General features: G+C 45.5%; 1 pseudogene across 1 annotated transcript; it reads right to left on the bottom strand.

Annotated features, from left to right (window-relative positions):
• Nucleotides 1-5,936: 5,936 nt before the first annotated feature.
• On the bottom strand, nt 5,937-23,664 carry LOC308350844 (histo-blood group ABO system transferase-like; annotated as a pseudogene). The gene is made up of 4 exons: nt 23,623-23,664; nt 19,622-19,775; nt 18,070-18,175; nt 5,937-6,564 (listed from the first exon to the last, which is right to left on the bottom strand). The product of its transcript is annotated as a histo-blood group ABO system transferase-like (transcript).
• Nucleotides 23,665-24,940: the final 1,276 nt, after the last annotated feature.

Genomic DNA, 24,940 nt, shown 5'->3' with positions numbered 1-24,940 from the left:
ACATCGCTGCAGGATATCTCCTTCCCCAAAGGAGACCCTGAACCCAAAGCCCTCCCTGCCCATTTCTCCTCCAGCCAGGGCTCTCGCAACCCTAAACTGCCTTCTCTGTTCCTTTACCTGTTCTGGATGGTTCTGTATGTAGGATCACACAATATGTGCCTTTGCATCTACCCACCTATTTTCAAAGGGGACTCATTTTTTTTCTGTGTTTGTGTGACATAGAATTTCCCTTATATGATGGATTACAGATGAGATGTAATCATAGAGGTCCCTTTAGGAATTATGGGCACAATCTCCAGGTTGAGACCCCTGTTCCTGCTGGGACACCACAGCCTGACCCAAGACAGGACACAGCTGGTTCCTCCTGTGGCCCACACAGAAACCAGGGAAATGCAAAAAGCTGGAAGATACACCACAAAGAGCAAATGCTTTGCTCACAACCCAAGGCCAGAGAAAAGTTTCACCTGACTCTGTTCCCTCCCTACTTCTCATCCTCCCTCCCTACTTCTCATCCTCCCTCCCTCCTTTCTCCCTCTTTCCCATCCTCCTGCCTTCCCTCCCACCCTCCCACTCTCATCTTCCCTCATCCCATCCTGCCATTCTCCCTCTCTCCCCTCCCTCTCTCCCTCACTCCCTCCCTGCCTCCTTCCCTTCCCTTTCACCTTTCCTTCCTTCCCTCTTTTCCCTCCCTCCCTCCTTACCCTTCCTCCATCCCCCCTCCTTCATTCAGCAGAAGATCTGGGGTCCCTGCTCTGTACTGAGCACTGTGGCTTCATCAGTGAGCATCCCCCAAACCCATTTGGTCATATCCACTGTGGGAGGTGACAGGATTAACAGTGGTGATGAGCACCAGGAATCTGCTCCTGAAAACAGAGGCCAGTTGCACAAAGAAAAGAACGGAGAGGCCCATGCTTAGCACTTCCTCTATAAAAATCTAGTCCTAAAAAGTGATGAAAAGTAAATATATCCTAGACTTCATGCAATGTGAGTGCTAATGGCCCATATGCCCTGATTCCTAGAAGCAACAAAGAGTAAATCAGCCAGTGTTGACTGGGGGTTAGTGGCACAACTTTTCTGACCAAATGATAGAGTTTCAGCCAACATCTCCAGGGCCTCCAAGTTTTCCCAAGGGTCTCTGTGATCCTCTCACTCATCCATCAACCTCTTGGGAAGTCCTGTCATCTTTCTTGTCTCCTGCCTTTTCTGCAACCCTTCTGTGGTCTCCCCTCGCCCCACCAGGGCCACCCTCACCAGGATTTCCCATGCCCCTTGGATGGGTGCCCACATCCCACACTGGGCTCCATGAGCCCTATGTTTTGTGCAAGACCTGTGCATTCCTTCTGGGGTCACCTGGCATCTCCCTTGAAGCGACCTGCATCTTCCTGCACTGAGTCTCCTCTGACTAGTCTGTGAGGCCAGCCTGAGCCCATGTCACGGGCAAGGAAGTGCAAGTCCAGAAGGTCCAGATGACCTGCTCCGAGTCCCAGCGTGTGGAGTCTGGGCCGAGAGTGGTCCCTGAGCAGAAGAGGAGTTGGGTCCAGGGAGCGTGAGGGAGGATGTGGCACAGTGAGCCCCCAGGAGGAGAGTGAGCACCACGGGGGCCTGGCACTCAGGCCTGCTGGGAGACCATGTCCCACACCCCACTGGATCTGTCCCCAGGTCTGAAGGTCATTGGAGTATCCACCCTCCCAGGCTGCAGGCTGACAGTGACTGGCAGGGGAATGGCATGGTTGGTGCAGAAGAGAGCCCTCAGAGAGGAGGGGGCAGGTGCTTCCCCAGCAGCAGGTGTACTGGAGCAGACTGAGGGGGCATCAGCAGACAGCAGTGTCTGCAGCTGGGGTCTCCATACAGGCCCCCTCCTGAGGCTCAGCACAAGCCTGGCTGGATGGCCTGTGTCCCCAAACACAAAGTCTGGCCCAGGACCTCCCCTCAAGCTCCTACTCCTAATCCTTTGTACTCAGCTCAAGTGCAAGAAATGGCCAATAGTTTAGGTGGTATTGGGCACACAGAGACATGTGATCATATGATCCCACTATTGCATAGACATTTGCAGGAAATGAAGTTAGTTTCTTGAAGTAAGATCTGTACACTCTCACCCAATCTCCCTGAGAAGGGGTGACGACCCTTAGCAACAGGGCACCCATGTGGGAAGTCGTAGGCAACACTACGCCAAATATGGCACATTGGCAAATTAAATATAGAAACTGAAATAATTTTGCATAGAGCAGAAGCAGGAAGGTCCCTCTGATCCCCAGCCGTCAGCCCTTCTTCCCTGAAGCAGGTCAGAATGCTCCCATGTGGCACTTCCTCTTCCAGACCACAGGGATGACATGCTTATCACCAGAGTCAAGGAATTTAGGGCCACAAAGGATATAGGAACAAACCTGGTTAGACTAACCTTTATCTTCCTAGTTACTTGTTTACCATTTACCAGCCCTACCTCAAACTCCTGTGTCTCTCAATTCTTCACACATTTATTGCTTCTTTGTCTAAAATGTAGAACTGTCTGTTCCAATTGCCTCTGCTGGTCTCCATGTTTTTGTGAGGCTCCCACCAGAAAAATCAATACACTTTGCCAGCTTTTCTCCTGTTCATCTGTCTTTGTCAATTTCCAGACCCTGACAGGGACTTTAAGAGGAGTTGAAGAAAACTTTTCTCTCTTGCAGCCCTGGGAGAGGGGTGGTGGCAGGGGGAGTCAGGAAAACCCATCCTGTCTTCCTGACCTTGTTTAAAACCATCCTCTGCTGGGAAGCAGCACAGAGCTGTGCATGGCTGGGAGAGCCAGGGAGAGGGAGGTGGAACATGTAAGAAGCTACCTGACCCCCAGCCAGGGGACTTGGACCCATTGACAACTTCAGGGTGTGATGAATATTATAATGGAAGCATCCTGAATATCAGATGCTCCCCACCCCAGGCTCCATTATTGCTGCTCATTGTGGTTGCTACTGTTGGCTTAGTGATTTTTCTGAACTAACTTTGTCAAGCCTGTGTTCTTTGCCATGTGTGGCCACTGAATCCCTGTGTTGTTAACTTAGTGGTCAGCCAGTGGCTGGGCAGAGAGATCACCCATGGTTCTGAGCTATGGCTACAGATTGGAGGGCCCCACAACGTCCTCCTTTGAATAGTCTGCTCGAGTGGCTCATGGAACTCAGAGAAACATGTTACTTACTAGATGACCATTTCATTAAAAGGACAGAACTCAGGACCAGGCAGCTGGAAGCGATGAGCAGGGCAAGATGTATAGCAGTGGCTTGGAGTTCACCCACTCTTGGAGTGAAAGAGGTCTTTTCAACACCTTGAGACCATGCTAGGCCTCAGTCATCCAATGTCAGCTGCACTGAAATACATTCCTTTCCTGTATCACCACCACTCTCTCTGCCTTTGGATCTGGGACACTGTGAATAGTGTAATGCAGCAAATCAAATACCAGTTCTGCCCCTCCCCAGGGTTCACTGCTGCTGCTCTTCTCACTGCAGTTCTGCTGTTGGCATAGTGACATTTCTGAACTGATTTTGTCAAATCTGTATCCGTTGTTATGTGTGGCCACAGAAGTGTCTGGTCTGTGAATGTAGTGGTCAGCTGTCAACTGGGTGAGATTTCCTTAAACATCTGGAAACTTCCCTCCTTCTGGAAACAAACAAAACAAAACAACTTCCAGTCTTTGCAGATGAGAAGGAGGGCTCTGGGTGTGTGAGTGTTGGGATATACCTTCAGCACCAGTCAGGCCTCTTAGCACTCTGCCTCAGCCTTCACTTCCTAATTGCCATGTCTGCTAATCACCAGAGGGCAGAGCCTGGGCCTTCTCAGGTCGGCCCTGAGCAGGCACCCAGCCCATGAATGCAGTGTCCCAGGGGGTTGCGAATAAGTCAGAGCTACTAGGCCCTTCTTCCCTAAAGCTCCTCATCACTCAGCCTTTCTTTCAGTGATTCTGCTTGGTTTCTAAATGCCTCAACTCTTACATTGCCCTAGGCAGCAGAGACTCATGTATGCCTTTAAATGGTTTAGATATCACATGTCCTCCAGTAGCCACCTCACTACTGAGAGAGTTGGTGGAAAGCAACAAGCCACAGAGGAATCCAAGGGTCTGGACATAGAGTTTCCCTCCCCTGAGATGGGGACATCTGTGAGAGGAGTAGGTGGCCAGGTGGGGGAGGGGGGTGCAGGCACCTGGCATGGACAGGACAGATTGGGTAGGTGAGGCCGAGATCCCCAGGGTATGTTCCTGACATCTGGACTAAACTTGTCTTCAAAGCTGCAGACTGGTTGGGATCATCTTCAGGCTGAGGAGGAAAATGAGAGGAGCAGAGGAGACTGAGAAGCTGCATAACAGACACATAAAAAAATTGCTCAATATCCCTCAACATGAGGGAAATACAAATCAAAACTATAATGAGATACCACCTTACACCAGTTAGAATGGCTAAAATTAACAAGACAGGAAACAAGTGTTGACAAGGTTGTGGAGAAAAGGGAAACTTTTTACACTGTTGGTGGGAATGCAAGGTGGTGCAGTCACTCTGGAAAACAGTATGGAGGTTCCTCAAGAAGTTGAAAATAGAGCTACCCTATGACCCATCAACTGAACTCCTGAGTATTTACCCTGATGATACAGATGTAGTGAAAAGAAGGGCCACGGCACCCCAATATTCATAGAAGCAATGTCCACAATAGCCAAATTGCGGAAAGAGACTAGATGTCCTTCAGCAGGTGAATGGATAAGAAGATATGGTCCATATATACAAGGGAATATTCCTCAGCCATCAGAAAGGATGAATACCCACCATTTGCATCAACATTGATGGAACTGGAGGAGATTATGCTGAGTGAAATAAGTCAAGCAGAGAAAGATAGTAATCATATGGTTTCACTCATATGTGGAACATAAGGAATAGAGTGGAAGACCACAGGGGAAGGGAGGGAAAACTGAATGGGAAGAAATCAGAGAAAGAGACAAACCATGAGACACTCTGGAATCTGGGAACAAAACTGAAGGTTATAGAAGGGAGGGGGGGTGAAGGGATAGGGTAGCTGGGTGACAGGTATTAAGGAGGGCACATGCTGTGATGAGCACTGGGTGTTACAGGCAACTAATGAATCACTGAACACCACATTAAAATCTACCGATGTACTATCAGTACATCAGTATAGATAATGAATTTAAAATTTAAAAACAAAATTAAAAATAAAAAGTAAAACCAAGGCAGAAACCATGAATAATTCAGAGGGCTCCATGCTCCTCTGGAGTATGAGCTAGCAGCCACAGCCAAGGCCTCTGGCGGTCAGGGGACTGAAGGTCTGAGAGGTGGCTCAGTGCACCCCTGCCCCTGAAGACCCATGGCTGTGGCAACGTGCAGGCACTGGGAAGGAAGACCCAACCAGAGGCCATCCTGTCTCCAAGGCCACTGCAGGACCACTCCCATCCCCACCAGGCAGTGTCTTTCTAGAACCAAGAAGAAAGCCTTTTTCCTTGATTGTTCTTTTTAAAGATGGTTGTTCAGCATTGACACAGAAAAACATCTGACATAAAACTGGAGCTGTTCACAGCTGTGAATGACCCAGAAGTTATCAAAATGTAGTGACCACAAAGATAGGACCCTGTGTCCCTAGACAGGCCTCCTGTGTGTGGGTGTAGCTGGGGGCCATGGACATGCCTGTGTGGGCAGGGATTGGCTCCATGGTCTCCCTCAAGGGGACAGAAGTAGGAACCTGCTCTGACAGCTTTGCTCAGGACAGCACCTCCTGATGGAGATGGGGACAGTCCCTCATGAGTTCCAGATGTCCTAGTGATTCTTGGGCATGGCCTGAATCTCAGCTTCTTCATGAAGAGGGGGGAGGGCACCCCAGCCACCATGGGTCCCACAGGTCCTCCTGGGACAGCCCTTCATGAGTCCCAGATGCCCTAGTGATTCTTGGGCACAGCCCGAATCTCAGCTTCTTTATGAAGGGTGGGGAGGGCAGCCCAGCTCCTGTGGGTCCCACAGGTCCCCTGGGGATAGCACCTTGGTGGGCTTGTGGTCCAGCAGGTACCTGTTCAAGTGGCTCTTGCCATGCCACACAACCTCAATCCCATTGGCCATGTCAACCCCCATCACCTGGTGACAGGCCAAGGTCAGTCAGTGAACCTCCACCAATCCCCCCAAAAATGTAGTAAACATTACCCTGATCCCTGGGGATGTGGGCCTGGGACTGTGGCCAGTTCTGGTAGTTGAAGTCTTCATGGGATACCCAGTAGAAACTGGGGTGTGGGGTGTCAAAAAGGGCGGACAGGAGTTCCATGCCCACATGGTCACAGAACTTCAAGTCCATATCTGCACACACCAGGTCTTCCACTTCATGGAGGAAGCACTGCTCACAGAAGTGGCTGACCATCACCATGTGCTGCATGGACACATCCTGCCAGTGTGGGGTGCTGGGGACCTCGAGGACCACCACCCTCCAAACCTCCCAGGGGGGCACACAGGCCTGGCAGCCTGCTGGTCGGTGATGACCTAGTAGGTGACCCTGTGTCCCACCACGATGGGCTTCTCTGCCCTCTGCAGGAACAGCTCCAGGAAGACCACCAATCTACAGGGACAAGGAACAAGGTGGGAGGAGGGTCAGTGTCAGAGGCTGGCAACAGAACCCCAGACCTAGGGGCCATGAACTTGTGCACCTTCTTCAAGGGGGCAGACCCTGGGCTGCTTTAAGCAAGAGCCACTCCCCCAGCCTGTCCTGAGCAAGACTGCTTGTAGAGCCTCCCTACCTTCTGCTCCCAGAGATGGGGGCCATCAGCACCCTATCATACAAAGAGGAGCCCGAGGCTTCAGAGGTGGGAAACCAACCCCACAGTCAGCATGCTGGAGCCAGGAACACTCCCCCTGTGCCAAGGTCCCAGGCAAACCCTGCAGGTGCCCTCCCCTGACTGACCCCCTGAAGATCCTGTCCCCACCTGCCAGGAGTGGAGCACCTTTGGGCACAGCCCTCCTTTCTATGGCCTACAGACTGGCTAGAATCAGCAGGGTTGGCCTCCTGCCCCACTTTGTTTTGAGTGGGCTGTCACTGGCTGCCACAGCTGTCTCCACTCCCATAGGGTCCTCCCTTAAAGGCTACTGGGCCTCTTGTTGACAAGATCCATCAGTCAACCATTGCTATTCCTAGGAACCATCACCCTTGAACTCCCCCAGATCAGGAATCAGGCCCAGCTCATGAGAAGGGAAGGGGAAAGAGGACTGCTGGAAGAAGAGGAGGCTTACTTAGGCCCCAGACATGAATCCAAGAGTGTAAGCTTCCAGGTCCAGGTCCACATCTCCTGGGCCCCAAGAAGTTAGAAGTCTTGTCTCTCTGAGGGGACTACCTGTGGGGATAGCAGCTCCCCCATTGTCAGCAAGGGTGGTGAGTCCCTCTGAGACTGATTTTTTTTAAGGTTTTACTTATTTGACAGAGAGAGAGAGACAGCCAGAGAGGAAACACAAGCAGGGGGAGTGGGAGAGGGAGAAGCATGCTCCCCGCTGAGCAGGGAGCCCAACATGGTAGGGTTTGATCTCAGGACCCCAGGATCACAACCTGAGTTGAAGGCAGATGCTTAATGACTGAGCCACCCAGGTGCCATGGGACTGATTTTTTCACACAAGCACTAAGGCTACTTCCCTGTGCTTGCCCCATACCTGGTCGCTTAGTAAATCACTCACACAGGGTAAGTGGGCACTACATTTAAATGGGGGAGAAGGCCACACATAGCTGGCAGACATATCACTCACACAGGGAAAGTGGGCACTACATTTAAATGGGGGAGAAGGCCACACATAGCTGGCAGACATGAGTCAGGTCACTGGGGGGCAAGTCCAGGTCCAATCAACAGGGGAACAAGCCAGACATGAAGCAGAGGGAGAGAAGAGTACTGCTGGCAGAGGGCAGAGAGAAGGCAAAGGCCTGGAGTCTGGCCCAAGGCACATGTGAGACAAACACACACCTGGGAGGCCCACAGGGATGGGGGTGAAATGGTGGGAGAGGAAAGGCTGGAGAGGACAGGCAGCTGGGGAATGGATCACAGAGAGGCTCAAAGGTTATGTTCTGAAAAGATCATTCAGCTGGTTACTGGAGAAGAATGGGCTCTGTGCAGCGGAAGACAGGGAGACCCTAACCCTAAGCCCTAACCCTAACCCTACCCTAACCCTAATCAAACATCATGTTCAATTTTGAGGACTGATAGCTCTACTCTGAAATCACAAACAAGTCCATCATGCTGACTTTCACTCCTTGCTCAGTACTGTACTGAAAGTTCTACCCAGAACAATAAGGCAAGTAATAAGGAATCCACATGTGAAAGGAAACAGTAGAACTAGGTCTAATGCGATTAATCATCCAAAAAGGAATTCAAGAAAACAATTCTATTTTAGGGAACATCAACATTGACAAAATACTTAGGAATAGATGTAATGAAGGTGTATCTTGTACACTGAAAATTACAAAACATTGCTGAAAGAAAGTAAAGGAAACTTAAATAAATCTGAGGACACCCCATGGTGATGAAAAGACATATTATTGATAAGATGGCAATAGTACACAAAGCAATGTGGAAATTCAATGTGTTCCCAAGGAATTTCACAAAAGCCTTTGGGAAGAAATGTACAAGATAATCATAACAGTCATATGTAATTTTAAGGGACCACAAGATAGCTAAAGCCATCTTGAAAAAGAAAATTGAAGGTGAAAGTTCATACATCCAAAGTTCAAATCTTAGTACAAAGCAACAGTGAATAAAACATTGTGACACTGTCATACACCCTGAAACAAATAATACATTTAAATTTAAAAATATTTTAGAGGCGGAGACAAGATGGCGGGGAAGTAGGAGGAGGCGCCTTTTCAACCTGCACCCTAAAGTGAGCTGATTATCTACCAAAGAACTCCGATCACCCATGAAATCAGCCTGAGATCAGAATTATACACGTCTGGATCTCTACGGGGGCCAGAAGACGCCAGTGGGCAGGTAAAGTGGAGTGGGAACGTCGGACTGATATCGGAAGATAAACAAAAGGGGAGGGAGCCACCAGAGGCGACCGACTGGAAAATAATATCCCAATACGAGAGTGCCCGGCATCTGGGGACCAGCATTAACTTGGAGTCTTGTTGAAAGCACTGAAAAGAGCAAAGACTCGAGCGGGGAAATTGTGGGAATCGGGCGGATAGGGATAGGGGCTTAAGTCCCCAGACCCAGGGCAGCATCCCCTGGCGCTGAGCCAGAGAGTGCGGCAGAGAAACCTGGTCTTTGTCCCGGAGCCGCCAGTGCGCCCGAGAACGGGTGGAGTCCGGCTCCCGTGAGGGGCTGGGAGCCACACCAGACGGCAGAACGCGCACCTTACTGGAGGTGCGCGCGTGCCTCAACCTCCCCTGAGAGAGGTGCACACCCAGCCTGGTGTTCTGGGACCCACGCGGCGATAGACCCACGCGGCGATAGAGCCGATAGAGCTGGAGGCACCGCGCCCCAAACCATCCCCTGGGTGAGGTGCGCGCAAGCACTGAGCTCTCAGCCCCAGCCAGCGGGAAAATCTCAGTGTGCGATCGCTGCTTGGAACCTCTCTGGCGGTCTGGAGCTGCCCAGACAGCCACAGCTGCCTTGGTTTTGCGTACAAGCAGGAGATCCTGCGTCCCCAGGGACCGTGACTCAGAACCTGCTCTGCCAGCGGCCCAGCGGCTGCAGCACCTGCAGGGGAGCAGACTGAGGCTTCTCTCTGAGAGGGAGGTTGGGGTGCAGTTTTCTTTCCTCTAAACCTCCAAAAACCATCAAAAGCTGTCAAGGCGAGAGAAAAGAAGTGAACAAACATAAAAACCTCCAGAGAACAAAAACCTGAAAAAAAACGTTTTTCTCAGAGCCCACCCCCTTGAGGGGGTCGGGAGGACTTAACTCAGGGAACATCATTGACTGAAAACCCACGTGGCAGCCCCCTCCCCCAGAAAACAAATCAGGAAAAAAAAAAAAAAAGACTACAAGAGAACAACCACCACTACTTCATAGATACAACTTTTATTTTTAATTCTTTCCCACTATTCTGGTTCATTTTTTTTCTTTTTTTATATAGATAATTTTTTAACCTATTTACCATCACAGTGAGATGTCCAGTACATCAAATTCCATGATAAACTTCTAATCTGAATTTTTTGATACATACACATGTGTTTTTCTTTTGCTTTTCTATTTTCTTAATTTTTAAAAAAATTTTTAATTTAGTTTAGTCCAGTTTATTCCGTTTTTATTTTTATTTTCTAATATTCATATAGAGTTAAACTTCAAGGTAACCCCCTTTCTCCAAGCAATGCTACCCCTATAGGTGAACCAATTTTTAATCCCCCTTTTTCTTAGGAAAGTTGAGTCCTTTAACAAAGATATCAAGATACATCCAGGAAGAATCAAAATAACCTTCCTCGCCCACACCGAGAATCTATAACCATGCTCCCATCTTTTTCTTCTGCCAGTGTCTCTGTGTATTTATGTTTGTCTGGATAGTATATAAATCTTATACTTGGGGTTCTTCTTGACGAGGCTCCTCCTTTTTTTTGCTTATATATATATATATTTTCTCTCGTCATATACTTTTATCAGTCTTTTTGTTTGTCTGTTTTTGTTTGTATACGTCATAAACCTTACCCTGGGGCCCATTTGGGCTGAACCTTCACTTTTATCTTCCCTTTTTTTCCTGTCTCTCTCTCTCCCTCTTTTTTCTTTTTCTTTTCTTTTTTCTCTCATTTGGGTGGGGAATCCTGAGTGCTCAGAAGCGTTCCAGGGTGCACCTTGACTGCACCACGGTCAATACATCCAGCTACATCTGTCCAGTCATCTCTCACCAAAATGACTAGGAGGAGGAATCCCCAACAGAAGAAAAATACAGAGGATGGGCCTTCTGCAACAGAGCTAACGGCTATCAACATAGACAATATGTCAGAAAGAGAATTCAGGCTAACAATTATCCAGGCAATAGCTAGGTTGGAGAAAGCCATGGATGACCAAACAGAATTGATTAGGGCAGAATTGAAAGCGACCAGAGAGGAGGTTCATAATGTTAGGGCAGAGCTGAAGGCCACCAGGGATGAGGTTCACAATGCTCTCAATGAGTTCCAATCTAATCTAAATTCTCTAAAAGCTAGGGTAACTGAGACAGAAGATAGAATTAGTGATCTGGAGGACAAACAAATAGAGAGAAAGGATCAGGAGGAAGCCTGGAACAAACAGCTTAGAAGCCACGAAAACAGAATCAGGGAAATAAATGATGCCATGAAACGTTCCAACGTCAGAATTATTGGAATCCCTGAAGGGGAGGAGAAAGAAAGAAGTCTAGAAGATATAGTGGAACAAGTTTTTCATGAAAATTTTCCCAATCTTGCGAATGGAACAAGTGTTCATGTACTAGAAGTAGAAAGGTCCCCCCCCAAGATTATAAATTCAAAAAAAACATCCAGGCACCTCATAGTAAAATTGAGGAATCATAATTGTAGATACAATCTCTTGAAAGCGGCTAGGACAAAGAAGCTCCTTACATACAGAGGAAAGCCCATCAGAATAACGTCAGACCTGTCCACAGAGACCTGGCAAGCCAGAAAGGGCTGGCAAGATATATTCAGGGCACTAAATGAGAAGAACATGCAGCCAAGAATACTTTATCCAGCAAGACTGACATTCAAAATGGATGGAGAGATAAAGAGTTTCCAAGACCGGCAAGGCTTGAAAGACTATGCAACCACCAAGCCGTCACTGCAGGAAATATTAAGGGGGGTTCTATAAAAGAGGAAAAATCCTAAGAATAGCATTGAACAGAAATATAGAGACAATCGACAGAAAGAAAGACTTCAAAGATAACACAATGTCAATAAAAACGTATCTCTCAATAATCTCTCTCAATGTGAATGGCCTAAATGCACCCATAAAACGACACAGGGTTGCAGATTGGATAAAACGACAGGACCCATCCATATGTTGTCTACAAGAGACCCATTTTGAACCTAAAGATACACCCAGACTGAAAGTGAAGGGATGAAGAAGTATCTTTCACGCCAATGGGCCTCAAAAGAAGGCCGGGGTAGCGATTCTCATATCAGATAAATTAGATTTTAAACTAAAGACGGTAGTCAGGGATACAGAAGGACACTACATCATTCTTAAAGGGACTATCCACCAAGATGATCTAACAATTGTAAATATCTATGCCCCCAATATGGGAGCAGCCAATTACATAAAAAAACTATTAATCAAGATAAAGAGTCATATTGATATGAATACATTAATAGTAGGAGATCTTAACACGCCTCTCTCAGAAATAGACAGATCATCGAAGCAGAAAATCAATAAAGAAATAAGAGCATTGAATGATACATTGGACCAGATGGACCTCATAGATATATACAGAACATTCCACCCTAAAACAACAGAATACTCATTCTTCTCAAGTGCACATGGAACCTTCTCCAGAATAGACCACATACTGGGTCACAAATCAGGGCTCAACCGATACCAAAAGACTGAGATGATTCCCTGCATATTCTCAGATCACAATGCTTTGAAACTGGAGCTCAATCACAAGGAAAAGTTCAGAAGGAACTCAAATACCTGGAAGCTAAAGACCACCTTGCTTAAGAATGCTTGGATCAACCAGGAGATCAAAGAAGAACTTAAACAATTTATGGAAACCAATGAGAACGAAGACACTTCACTCCAAAACCTATGGGATACAGCAAAGGCGGTCCTAAGGGGGAAATTCATAGCCATCCAAGCCTCCCTCAAAAATATTGAAAAATCCAGAATACACCAGCTGTCTCTACACCTTAAAGAACTGGAGAATCAACAACAAATCAAACCAACTCCACACGTAAGAAGGGAAATAATCAAGATTAGAGCAGAGATCAACGAGGTAGAAACCAGAGATACAGTAGAACGTATCAACGAAACTAGAAGCTGGTTTTTTGAAAGAATCAATAAGATCGATAAACCATTGGCCACACTAATCCAAAAGAAAAGAGAGAAAGCCCAAATTAATAAAATTATGAATGAAAAGGGAGAGATCACAACTAACACCAAGGAAGTAGAAACAATCATCAGAAGCTATTATCAACAGTTATATGCCAATAAGCTAAGCAACCTAGATGAAATGGATGCATTCCTGGAAAACTATAAACTCCCAAAATTGAACCAGGAAGAAATTGACAACCTGAATAGACCGATATCTAGTAACGAGATTGAAGCAGTGATCAAAAACCTCCCAAAAAACAAGAGCCCAGGACCTGACGGATTCCCTGGGGAATTCTATCAAACTTTCAAAGAAGAAATAACACCTATTCTCCTGAAGCTGTTTCAAAAAATTGAAGCAGAAGGAAAACTTCCAGACTCTTTTTATGAAGCCAGCATTACCCTGATCCCCAAACCAGGCAAAGACCCCACCAAAAAGGAGAATTTCAGACCGATATCACTGATGAATATGGATGCTAAGATTCTCAACAAAATCCTAGCAAACAGGATCCAACAGCACATTAAAAAGATTATCCACCATGACCAGGTAGGATTCATCCCTGGGTTACAAGGATGGTTCAACATTCGCAAATCAATCAATGTGATAGAACAAATCAATAAGAGAAGAGAGAAGAACCACATGATCCTCTCCATTGATGCAGAAAAAGCTTTTGACAAAATCCAGCATCCGTTCCTGATTAAAACGCTTCAAAGTATAGGGATAGAGGGAACATTCCTGAACTTCATCAAATCTATCTATGAAAAACCCACAGCAAATATCATCCTCAATGGGAAAAAGCTTGCAGCCTTCCCATTGAGATCAGGAACACGACAAGGATGCCCACTCTCACCACTCTTGTTCAACATAGTATTAGAAGTCCTAGCAACAGCAATCAGACAACAAAGAGAAATAAAAGGTATCCAAATTGGCAAGGAAGAAGTCAAACTCTCTCTCTTCGCAGATGACATGATTCTTTATATGGAAAACCCGAAAGACTCCACCTCCAAACTACTAGAACTCATACAGCAATTCAGTAATGTAGCAGGATACAAAGTCAATGTCCAGAAATCAGTGGCTTTCTTATACACTAACAATGAAAATACAGAAAGACAAATTAGAGAATCGATTCCATTTACTATAGCACCAAAAACCATAAGATACCTCGGAATAAACCTAACCAAAGAGGTTAAAGATCTGTACTCGAGGAACTACAGAACACTCCTAAAAGAAATTGAAGAAGACACAAAAAGATGGAAGACCATTCCATGCTCTTGGATGGGAAGAATAAACATCGTTAAAATGTCTATACTGCCCAGAGCAATCTATACTTTTAATGCCATTCCAATCAAAATTCCACCAGTATTTTTCAAAGAGCTGGAGCAAATAATACTAAAATTTGTATGGAATCAGAAGAGACCCCGAATTGCTAAGGAAATGTTGAAAAACAAAAATAAAACTGGTGGCATCACCTTACCTGATTTCAAGCTTTACTACAAAGCTGTGATCACCAAGACAGCATGGTACTGGCATAAAAACAGACACATGGACCAGTGGAACAGAGTAGAGAGCCCAGATATGGACCCTCAACTCTATGGTCAAATAATCTTTGACAAAACAGGAAAAAATATCCAGTGGAAAAAAGACAGTCTCTTCAATAAATGGTGCTGGGAAAACTGGACAGCTATATGTAGAAGAATGAAACTTGACCATTCTCTTACACCGTACACAAAGATAAACTCGAAATGGATAAAAGACCTCAACGTGAGACAGGAATCCATCAGAATCCTCGAGGAGAACATAGGCAGTAACCTCTTTGATATCAGCCACAGCAACTTCTTTCAAGATATGTCTCCAAAGGCGAAGGAAACAAAGGCAAAGATGAACTTCTGGGACTTCATCAAGATAAAAAGCTTCTGCACAGCAAAAGAAACAGTCATCAAAACAAAGAGGCAACCCACGGAATGGGAGAAGATATTTGCAAATGACAGTACAGATAAAAGGTTGATATCCAGGATCTATAAAGAACTCCTCAAACTCAACACACACAAAACAGATAATCATATTAAAAAATGGGCAGAAGATATGAACAGACACTTCTCCAAAGAAGACATACAAATGGCTACCAGACACATGAAAAAATGTTCATCATCACTAGCCATCAGGGAGATTCAAATCAAAACCACATTGAGATACCACCTTACACCAGTTAGAATGGCCAAAATTAGCAAGACAGGAAACAACGTGTGTTGGAGAGGATGTGGAGAAAGGGGAACCCTCTTACACTGTTGGTGGGAATGCAAACTGGTGCAGCCACTTTGGAGAACAGTGTGGAGATTCCTCAGGAAATTAAAAATAGATCTTCCCTATGACCCTGCAATTGCACTGCTGGGTATTTACCCCAAAGATACAGATGTAGTGAAAAGAAGGGCCATCTGTACCCCAATGTTTATAGCAGCAATGGCCACGGTCGCCAAACTGTGGAAAGAACCAAGATGCCCTTCAACGGATGAATGGATAAGGAAGATGTGGTCCATATACACTATGGAGTATTATGCCTCCATCAGAAAGGACGAATACCCAACTTTTGTAGCAACATGGACAGGACTGGAAGAGATTATGCTGAGTGAAATAAGTCAAGCAGAGAAAATCAAGTATCATATGGTTTCACTTATTGGTGGAGCATAACAAATAATATAGAGGACAAGGGTAGATGGAGAGGAGAAGAGAGTTGAGGGAAATTGGAAGGGGAGGTGAACCATGAGAGACTATGGACTCTGAAAAACAACCTGAGGGTTTTGAAGGGGCGGGGTGGGAGGGTGGGGGAACCAGGTGGTGGGTATTAGGGAGGGCACAGATTGCATGGAGCACTGGGTGTGGTGAAAAAACAATGAATACTGTTACGCTGAAAATAAATAAAAAATTGAAAAAAAAATATTTTAAATAAATAAAATAAATTTTTTTAAATTTTTAATTTTTTTTAAAGTATGCATACATATATGTTAATTTTTTTAAAAAGTGTGCATACAGATCAGTGGGATTTAACCAAGAGCCCAGAAACAAATCTCTTCATCTATGGTCCACTGAATTTTGACAAGGGTGGACAACATTACCCTGGGGGGACAGAATGGTCTTTTCAACAAAGGGTGCTAGACAATCAGCTATCCATGTACAGAGGAATGGAACTGGACCCTTACCTCACACCACATATAAACATTAACTTGAAATAAGTTAAAAGCTTAAATGTAAGAGGTAAAATTTTAAACTCTAGAAGAAATGAATGGGGATAAATCTTCATAACCTTGGATTTAGCAATGCTTTTAGATCTGATAGCAAAGCATGAAAAGGAAAAGAAAAACATAGACAAAATAATATCCTCAAAATTAAAAATCTGTCCCAGGCGCCTGGGTGGCTCAGTTGGTTAACCATAAGACTCTCAATTTGGGCTCAGGTACCACTGAGGTGTGGTACCTGCTTAAGATTCTCTTTCCTTCTCCCTCTGCCCCTGTCCACTTGTACACTCTCTCTCACTCACTCTTAAAAAAGAAATGTAAATATATATATATATATATATATATATATATATACACACACACACATATACATATATATATAATATATAGATGTAAAAATATACGTATTTGTACATCAGAAGATACTATCCAGAAAGTGAAATGACAGCCCCCATAACAGAAGGAAATATTTGTACATTATTTTTCTAATAAGAGTCTGTTGCCCAGAATATGTAAAGAGCTTTTACAACTCAACAAAAAGAAAACCCCATTTTTAAAATGGATGAAAGACTTGGATAGACCCTTCTCCAGAGAAACCATACAAATAGTGAATAGCACATGAATAGATGTTAAACATCATTATTCTTTATGGAAATGAAGATTTAAACCAGTTAGATGTCCTTTTACACAAGTAGAATCACTATGGTCAAGAAAACTAAAAATAACAAAAGGATGTTGAGAAACCAACCCTTAAACCTCGTTTGTGAAAATGGTGCTGTCTACATGTAAAACATTTGTCATTTACTCAAATAGATCAAAGAAGAATTACCATATGATTCAACAATTATACTCCTAGATATATACCCCCCAAATTGAAAACACTGGTTCAAACAAACAAGCAAAAATGTACAGGAATATTCATAGCAGCAGTGTTCACAATAGGGAAAAACCAGAAACTATGCAAATGTCCATCCATGGGGAAAAAGATAAACTAAGTGAGGTAGATCCATAAATGGCTATCTTGTTCTGCCCTATGAAGGAACAAAGTAAAATGGTTCATTTGTAGGGAAAAACTATGGTGGTTCCTTAAAATGTTAAACACAGAATTCCACTGCTGCCTGTATGCCCCCCAAAATTGAAAGTAGAAGTATCCATATTCAGAGCAGCACTTCTCACAACAGCCAAAAGGTGGAAACCACCCAAGTGTCCACTGACAGATGAATGGATATAAAAAATGTTATTAATACACCATGGAACATGATTCAGCCTTAAAAAGAAAGGGAGTTCTGACACAGGCTACAACACAGATTGAACCTGGAAGTCATTATGCTTGGTGAAATCAGCCAGTCACAGAAGGACGGATACTGTATGATTTGACTTGGATGAGGTGCCTGGGACACAAAACTGGATGTGGCTGGAGGGCACTGAGGAGAAAGGACAATGGGGAGTTGGTGTTTCATACATACAGGCTCCCTTGGGGAGAATGAGAAAGTTCTGGAGAATGATGTACAACTGTGAGAACTCAGCTAAGGTCAGAGAACTGTGTACCTGAAATGTTTTAAGGGGTCAATTTTCTTATGTTTAGTCACTGTGAAAAAGTGAATGAAGGACTTGTGCATGTCACAACGTGGATGACACTGAAAACAGCCCGTGACATAAGCCATATAGAAATACCACTCACATTGGAGCCGTCTGTGCTCCTTAAGTCCATCACGGTTACCCAAATAAGGAAAAGCCCTGGAAGAAGTTCCAGAAGAAAACTGGATCCAAATGGAGAAGGCATTTCAGACTGTCAGGCAGGTGGTGACAGCTAAAGTGGGCCTGTGATCTGGGTTCAAATGTGGGAACCATCATGATTTCCTCACTTGGGGTTAGGTGGTGGTTCTGAGGGACGGGTGTCTCTGGGGTAAAATGCACCGAAGTAGCCCATGTGAAGTGGCAAACGTGGTAAAGAAATGACAGCTGGGGAGTCTGAGTGTGAAGATAAAGCACATATGTGCTACTGTCACAAGTTACTACAGATTTAAAATACCACAGAGTAAATGATTCTTCCAAATATCCACATTAGCACCTCTTCACAGAAACAGAGAGGACATCAGACTTCAGGTTGGAGGCCAAGCCCTCCCAGATCCAGTTCACCTACTGTGGAGAGGCCAGTCACCCTTGGAGAAGGCCACATGTTAGCAAGAGACTCCTGGGAGGATAAAATCGGGCATGCCTGTGTCTTGGGTGCAGTAGACGCAGTAGGATTTAGAATTCCAGTTCTCCACAGTGCTCCACCACAACCTGGTTAGAACTGTGAAAAAGCATGAAGGGAAGCCCCAGTAAAGTGGTCTCTGGATGTCAGAAGGGGAGACTGGAAGGGGGCGCCTGGTGCTCAGTGCCCATTACAGACCCCACATTAGAATCCCCCACAGGAGAGACTCATCCATTCCAGGCCCCACAGGGGAAGCTGGAGGGTTCTTCTCCTATAAGAAATCCACCATCCCCGCAGCTCAGCCAGTGAGAATCCTCCATCACCCCAAACCCCTGCCTTTCTCCAGTGGACTTTCCTTCCAAGCAACACTCCCAACTTCTTCCTCCTTCTCCATGAAATAGTGTTCCTCTCTTTTGTTTCTTGCACTTGCCTATGATGTGACCATAGCTTGCTCATCCCAGATTGCCATTCTCTGCTATTCCCAAATAAACACATTTTGTTGATCAAATAACTGGCAGTTTGAGTTTAAGGCAAACAGAACTAATAAATTCAAGAAACTTGCAAGGAACAAAATCAATACACAAATCAATTGCATTTCTATGTGCTCCAAAGGAACCATCAGAAAGAGACTACGGAGAACAATCTCATTTACTACTGCATCCAAAAGAACAAGATACCTGGGAGTGCCCTGAGCCAAGTAGGTGACACACCTGTCCTCTGACAGCTGTGAGACACTGATGACAGACATGAAGGGAGACACACGGAGATGGGAAGGCACTCTGTGCTCAGGGAAGAACCGACACTGAGAAAATATCTACTCTCCCCAAAGCCATCTACAGAGTCTGTGCTGTTGCTCCTGAACTTCCATATTCCAGACCAACCCTGAAGTGGGTGTGGACGTGGGAAGGACCCTGCAGGGCCAAGGTAGGGGGAGCACGAGCACTGAGGCAGCATCTGCTCCCTGATGGCAGACCATCTGAGGAGCCCCAGGAACTGAAACCACCTGCGCACCAACACAGACATGGGACCCAGGGTGCGCATCCCAGCCCAGAAAAGAGAGAACCCACAGCCCCATGCACGGAACTGCAGGAGGCCACATCACCACACAACACCACATAAAACCATGGAAGCCCCAGTGTCTACACAGCTCGCCCTTCCTCCGTGGGGTCCTGAGACCATGCACTCCCTCCCCATTCCCCCCTCAGGCGGCTTCTCCTCACCTTCTCCCTCAGTGGCCGGTTCTGAGGGCACTGGACTGCTGTCAGTGTGGGAGTGGCCCCACGTCTCCACAGTGGGTTCTGAGGAAGCCAGGCTCCTGTCCCAGCTGTGGCTGTGCAGGCCAGGCTCAGGGCTGGATCCGGGGTCCTGTGCCTTCTGCAGGTGGTGGAGGCAGTGCAGGACTAGGGGAGCTCACCCTTCAATGGAAACACCTGCTCCCTCCCTGGGTCCAGCTGAAGTTGTTTCATTATGGAAATTCAAGCTGCATGGAGCCCAATGTTCCCCAACTTTTCCAAAAATAGCTAAGAAAAAATGAGTTGGAAACAATATGGAATGACAACAGTCCCTGACCCAAATGGTGGCAACCAAACATGACCCTAGCTCTGACTCAGACCCACACTCTGACCTCAACTTGCTCTCAAGCCTGGCCCTGAACCCAATCCAAGATCCTAACCCTAGCCCCCAACCCAAACAGTGTTCACAAGAATCAAAAGGTAGAACCTGCAAATATCCACCAATGGTGAATGCATAAACAAAGTGTGGTGAAGGATTTGAATTTGGGTTCAGGTTCAGGTTTCAGATTTCTAGACCAGGCTTTGGCTTTCGGGTCAGGGTGAGGATTAGAGTGAGGGGCAAGGGAACAGTTAGAGTTTAGGGTTTTAGGTTTATGATTTAGGGTTTAAGACTTAGGGCTTATGGGATAAAGTTCAAGGTCAAATTTGGGGTTAGGGTTCATGCTGGGATTTGGGTTCAGGGTTCATGGAGTTCTGGTTTAGGGTTTGGGTTCATGGTTCAGGACTTGGATCAGGGCTCAGGTTCAGAGTCCAGGCTTTGGGTTCAAATTCAGGTTTGGGATTCAGGGTTCCAGGTTGGGCTTTAAGGTCAGGTTAGCTTTCAGCGTTAAATTTAGGGTTTCAGGTTGGTTTAGGGATGACACATTTTCTTCAGTTGTCATCATGGACACAAAATTTCTATTGGAAGTTTCTAAATCTAAATCTGAAATGCATTTTATCTGGGTGTCAGGAGCTGGTTTAGAATTTAAGATCTCAGTAACTCCCTACAGACAGCATTCTGCTCCTAGGGTCTCACGGTCACCCCAGAATTCACTTTTGTCTTGGCTCAAACGTACCCTTGGCAGAGAAGAGAGAGCTGCTGCTGAAGTTGGGATGACTTCACAATGGTAGAGGTGTGAAACCAAATATTGTGGAAAATGAAACAGGAGACAAATAATTGGTTGACTCCTGATTCTTCCACAATAACAAAAACCAAGTTTCCAATAGAATCTGATAATGTTCCCTAGGAAGACCTATGGTAGTCATTACCAGGACTGAAAGAGGGCCCCCACCCCTACTTTAAACTAAGAATCACAGCAGGATACTTCCTATTTTGTGTCAAAAATAAAATTTTATTATTTGTCTGTTCCAGTGTATAATTTGTGGAAACACTGACAACATTTTCCTTTCTCAAATCCTCATCAACACACAAGTAAAATGCAGGCAATGTCGTAATGCACTGTTAATTGGAATACCAAGTACAGGGAGAGAAAGGACTGTCTCTTCTGTGAAAGGTACTGGGAAAACTGGATACTAAATGCAGAAGAATGTGACAGGCTCACTTGCTTACACCACTCGTAAAAATTATGAACGGACGAATGACTTGAATATAAGAACTGAATCTCTAAACCTCCAGAAAGAAAACACAGATAGTAAGTTTCTTGATATTGATGTTGGGGAAGAGGCTTTTACATCAGACACCAAAGGCAAAGGCAACAAAAGCAAAAATAAGCAAGTGGAAGGACATCAAACTGAAATTTCTGAGTGACAAAAGAAACCATCAGACCCTTAAAAGGCAACCTCCCCAATGAGAAAAAAATATCTCCACATCCTATGTGTGAGAAGAGGCTAATATCCAAAATACACAAAACACTCCTTCAAATCCAAACAAAAACTGAATAAAAACTGGGGAGAATATGTGAAGAGACACTTTCCAAAGATGACATACAGGTGGCCAACAGACACAAAAAAACGTTGTTCAATATCATTAATTGTCATCAGGGAAACATAAGTCAAAATTGCAATCAACCATCACCTCACAACTGTGGGAATGGCTATCTTCCCAGAGACAGACACCAGGTGTGGTCAAGGGTGGGTACACAAGGGGACCCTATGCACTGTTGGTGGGAATGGAAATTGGTGCAACTACTGTGACAAACGCTGTGGAGGTTCTGGAAAAAATTAATACAAGTACCACATGACCCGGTAATTGATCTACTGAGTATTTCTTTGGAGAACACAAAAACGCTCCCTCCAAAGGAGAGATGCACTCCCATGTTCATGGCAGCATTATTCACAATAACCAGACATGGAAACATTGACCTTGGGAGCATTATGCCAAGTAACTCAGACACAGAAAGACAAACACCAGAGGCTCTCATGGACATTCCACATGGAAAAAAAATACTGAGTGCATAGATAATGAGAACAGATTGGTGGTTGCCAGATTCAGGGATGGTGGCAGAAAATGGGTGAAGGTAGTCAAAGGTGCCATGTTTGAGTGATAAAATCCGCAAGTCATGGAATGTTCTGTGCAGCATGGAAATGAAAGAAAACCCTGCAGGATGGGGTACAGGCTCCCCCACTACTTGAAAGTACAGTGTTCCTAGGAAACCTTTCACAGCAGAAATGTTGTAAATGGAAAAAGGAATTATCACTCATTTCTACAGAAAAATGAGTGAGCATGCTCAGACACCAAAAGTTCCTTCTCTTTGGCTCTTCTTAGGCCTCAGGACACAACATCCTAACGGATGCCCAAAATAAATGGAGATAAAGCACAGCAGATGTTCACAGACACAATTCAGAATGCTGGTGGTGGGATGCAGAGAGCAGTGCCCAGGAAGGAGCTGGTTGGAGTGTACACTGCCTCTGTAGTGGTTCCCCCAAAAAGAGATGCTAAACACGATGTCAACTTTCAGGGAGCCGCATGGCCTGGTCCATGGTCCTGAGCAGTCGAGGCCTGAATGATCCAAGAAAGCACTCTAAATGCCAGGCAAGGCTGTGCCCTGAATTGCTCCAGAATGTGGGCAAACCACGCCCTCTACTCAGTCCCCTGGGAAGCCCACCTCAGCGCTGGCAGATCAGGATTCTGCCTGCCACCTTGGAGGAAACCAAGCCTTTTGGAGCTGTGCAAAACCCTCAGAGTGGGAGAAACCTGCATGCCCCCTGAGGCCACCCACACCTTCAGCATCCCTGTCCCCCAAACACAAACCCAGAGCCTGATGCTTAGGCTGACCCCCACCCTCAACTCTGTCCCTGGGGAGCTTGGCTCAGGGGGCCCTCAGGGGAGTCCCATGGGCCCTGGCCTTGATCCTGGTCAGTCACAACACAAACCTAGTGAGAAAGCACTCCAAACACTGGCACATGCATGGCCCGAATTGCCACACAATGCCGGCCAATTCTCACGAGCTTTCTGCCCAAATCAGTGTCAATTTGGGAAGAAATCTCATGAGAATTGGCCAAAAAACCCCAGCAGACTCGCTTCCAGCGATGGGGACTGAGAGGGAGCCACCTGGGCCTGGCCCGTGGCGGCGGCCAGAACCTCAAGAGAAAGGGCTCTAAATGCCAGGTATGTGTATGGCCAGAATTGCCACAGAACACCAGCAACCCCTGGCTCTACTCAATCCCCTGGGTAGTCACCTCAGTGCTGTCATTTTGGGCTTGCCATGACCCTAGGCTCTAATCCTAACCCTAGGTTGTGTTTTTAGGCTTCCATCCCCAGAGGCCTGGCCCCCAAGCCCTCCAGATTGGGGACCCCTGAGCCACAACCCAGCTCTGCCTGCCACCCAGGAGGAAACCATGCTGTTTGGAGTTGTGCAAAACCCTCAGAGTGGGAAAAATCTGCAGGACCCCCTGAGGCCACTCTTACAGTCGGCACCCCTCAGGCCAGAAACCCAGAGCCTGATGTTCAGCCTGACCCCCGCCCTCAACACTGGCCCTGGGGAGCTCACCTCAGCCAGGGCCCTCAGGGGAGCCAGGTGGGCCTGGCCCATGAGCACGGATGGTCACAACACAAACCTAGTGAGAAATTGCACCAAACGCTGGGTGGGTGCATGGCCCGAATCACCCCACAATGCCGGCCTTTGGGCAGAAACGTCGTGGTAATTGGCCGGAAACCCCCAGCCAATTCACTTCCAGCAACAGGGGTCCTCAGAGGAGTTGCTTGGGCCTGGCCTGTGGTCCCGAGTGTTTGCAGCCCAAACCCTGTGAGAAAGCCCTCTAAATGCTAGGTGTGTGGGGGCCTGAATTGCTTCAGAAAACCAGCCACCTGCCCTCTACTCAGCCCCCTTGGAAGCCTACCTCAGTGCTGGCAGATCCGGCCTGCCATGCCTGTAGGCTTTAACCCTAACTCTAGGTTAGGAGGACGCAAGATATTTATCCCATTGAAAAATCTTGCCCTGAACATGTTCTTGTCTTTTCCACAATGCTAAAACCAATGAATAGCACAAATAAGGCTTACCCTAATAGTGTTGTGAATTTCATTATGATCTTGCTGGTTTCCACTGAACCCATGATTAGAGTATTTCATTAAGTATTTGCCATATCTATGGATTATCTTTGGAAAAATGAGAATTAATTTGGGGTATAGGCCTACCACATTCTAACAGCTCTATTGCACACTGTATGTTGTCACTCGCCTTCCAGTTAGATATAGAAGGTAAATTCTATCAGTTCTCAGGTATAATGAAAATAATGTGAAGGATTTTTCTTATTAGTCTGGCTTCTCACACAAAAAGCAGAATATATATATTTATATATATATATAAAATATATATATATAATATGTATGCTAAAATGCCACTAGACATGGACAACTTCTCTGAAGTTATATATATATAAATATAAATATATATATAATATATTATATATTATATTATATATATTTATATATAATATATTATTATATTATATTATATATTATAAATATATTATTTATATAATATATATCATATAATATACATATTATATATAACATGTATGTAATATATTATATATTATATATAATTTAATTAATTAATTAATTAATTAAATTAAGTTTAATTAATTAATTAATTTAAGTTTCTGTTGTAGACCACAGATTTTCAAAATAAGCTATTCTGCTATGTCACTGTAAAGAAAACCACAACAAATGCCAAGATTTTGAGGGCAGAATTTGAGGGCAGAATTTTTCTGGGTCCACTGGTCACACTACTCTTGGACCAGATTATGTCCCCTGTAACATTTCATCCTGAGCAGTTCTGAAAGTCATGCTTAGCCAGCTTATCTTCA

The sequence above is a fragment of the Martes martes genome (assembly GCF_963455335.1).
Source record: "Martes martes genome assembly, chromosome: 10".
Classification (NCBI taxonomy): Eukaryota; Metazoa; Chordata; class Mammalia; order Carnivora; family Mustelidae; genus Martes; species Martes martes.
Note: the sequence above shows the minus strand (reverse complement) of the source record. Positions and strands in the feature narration are given on the sequence as shown.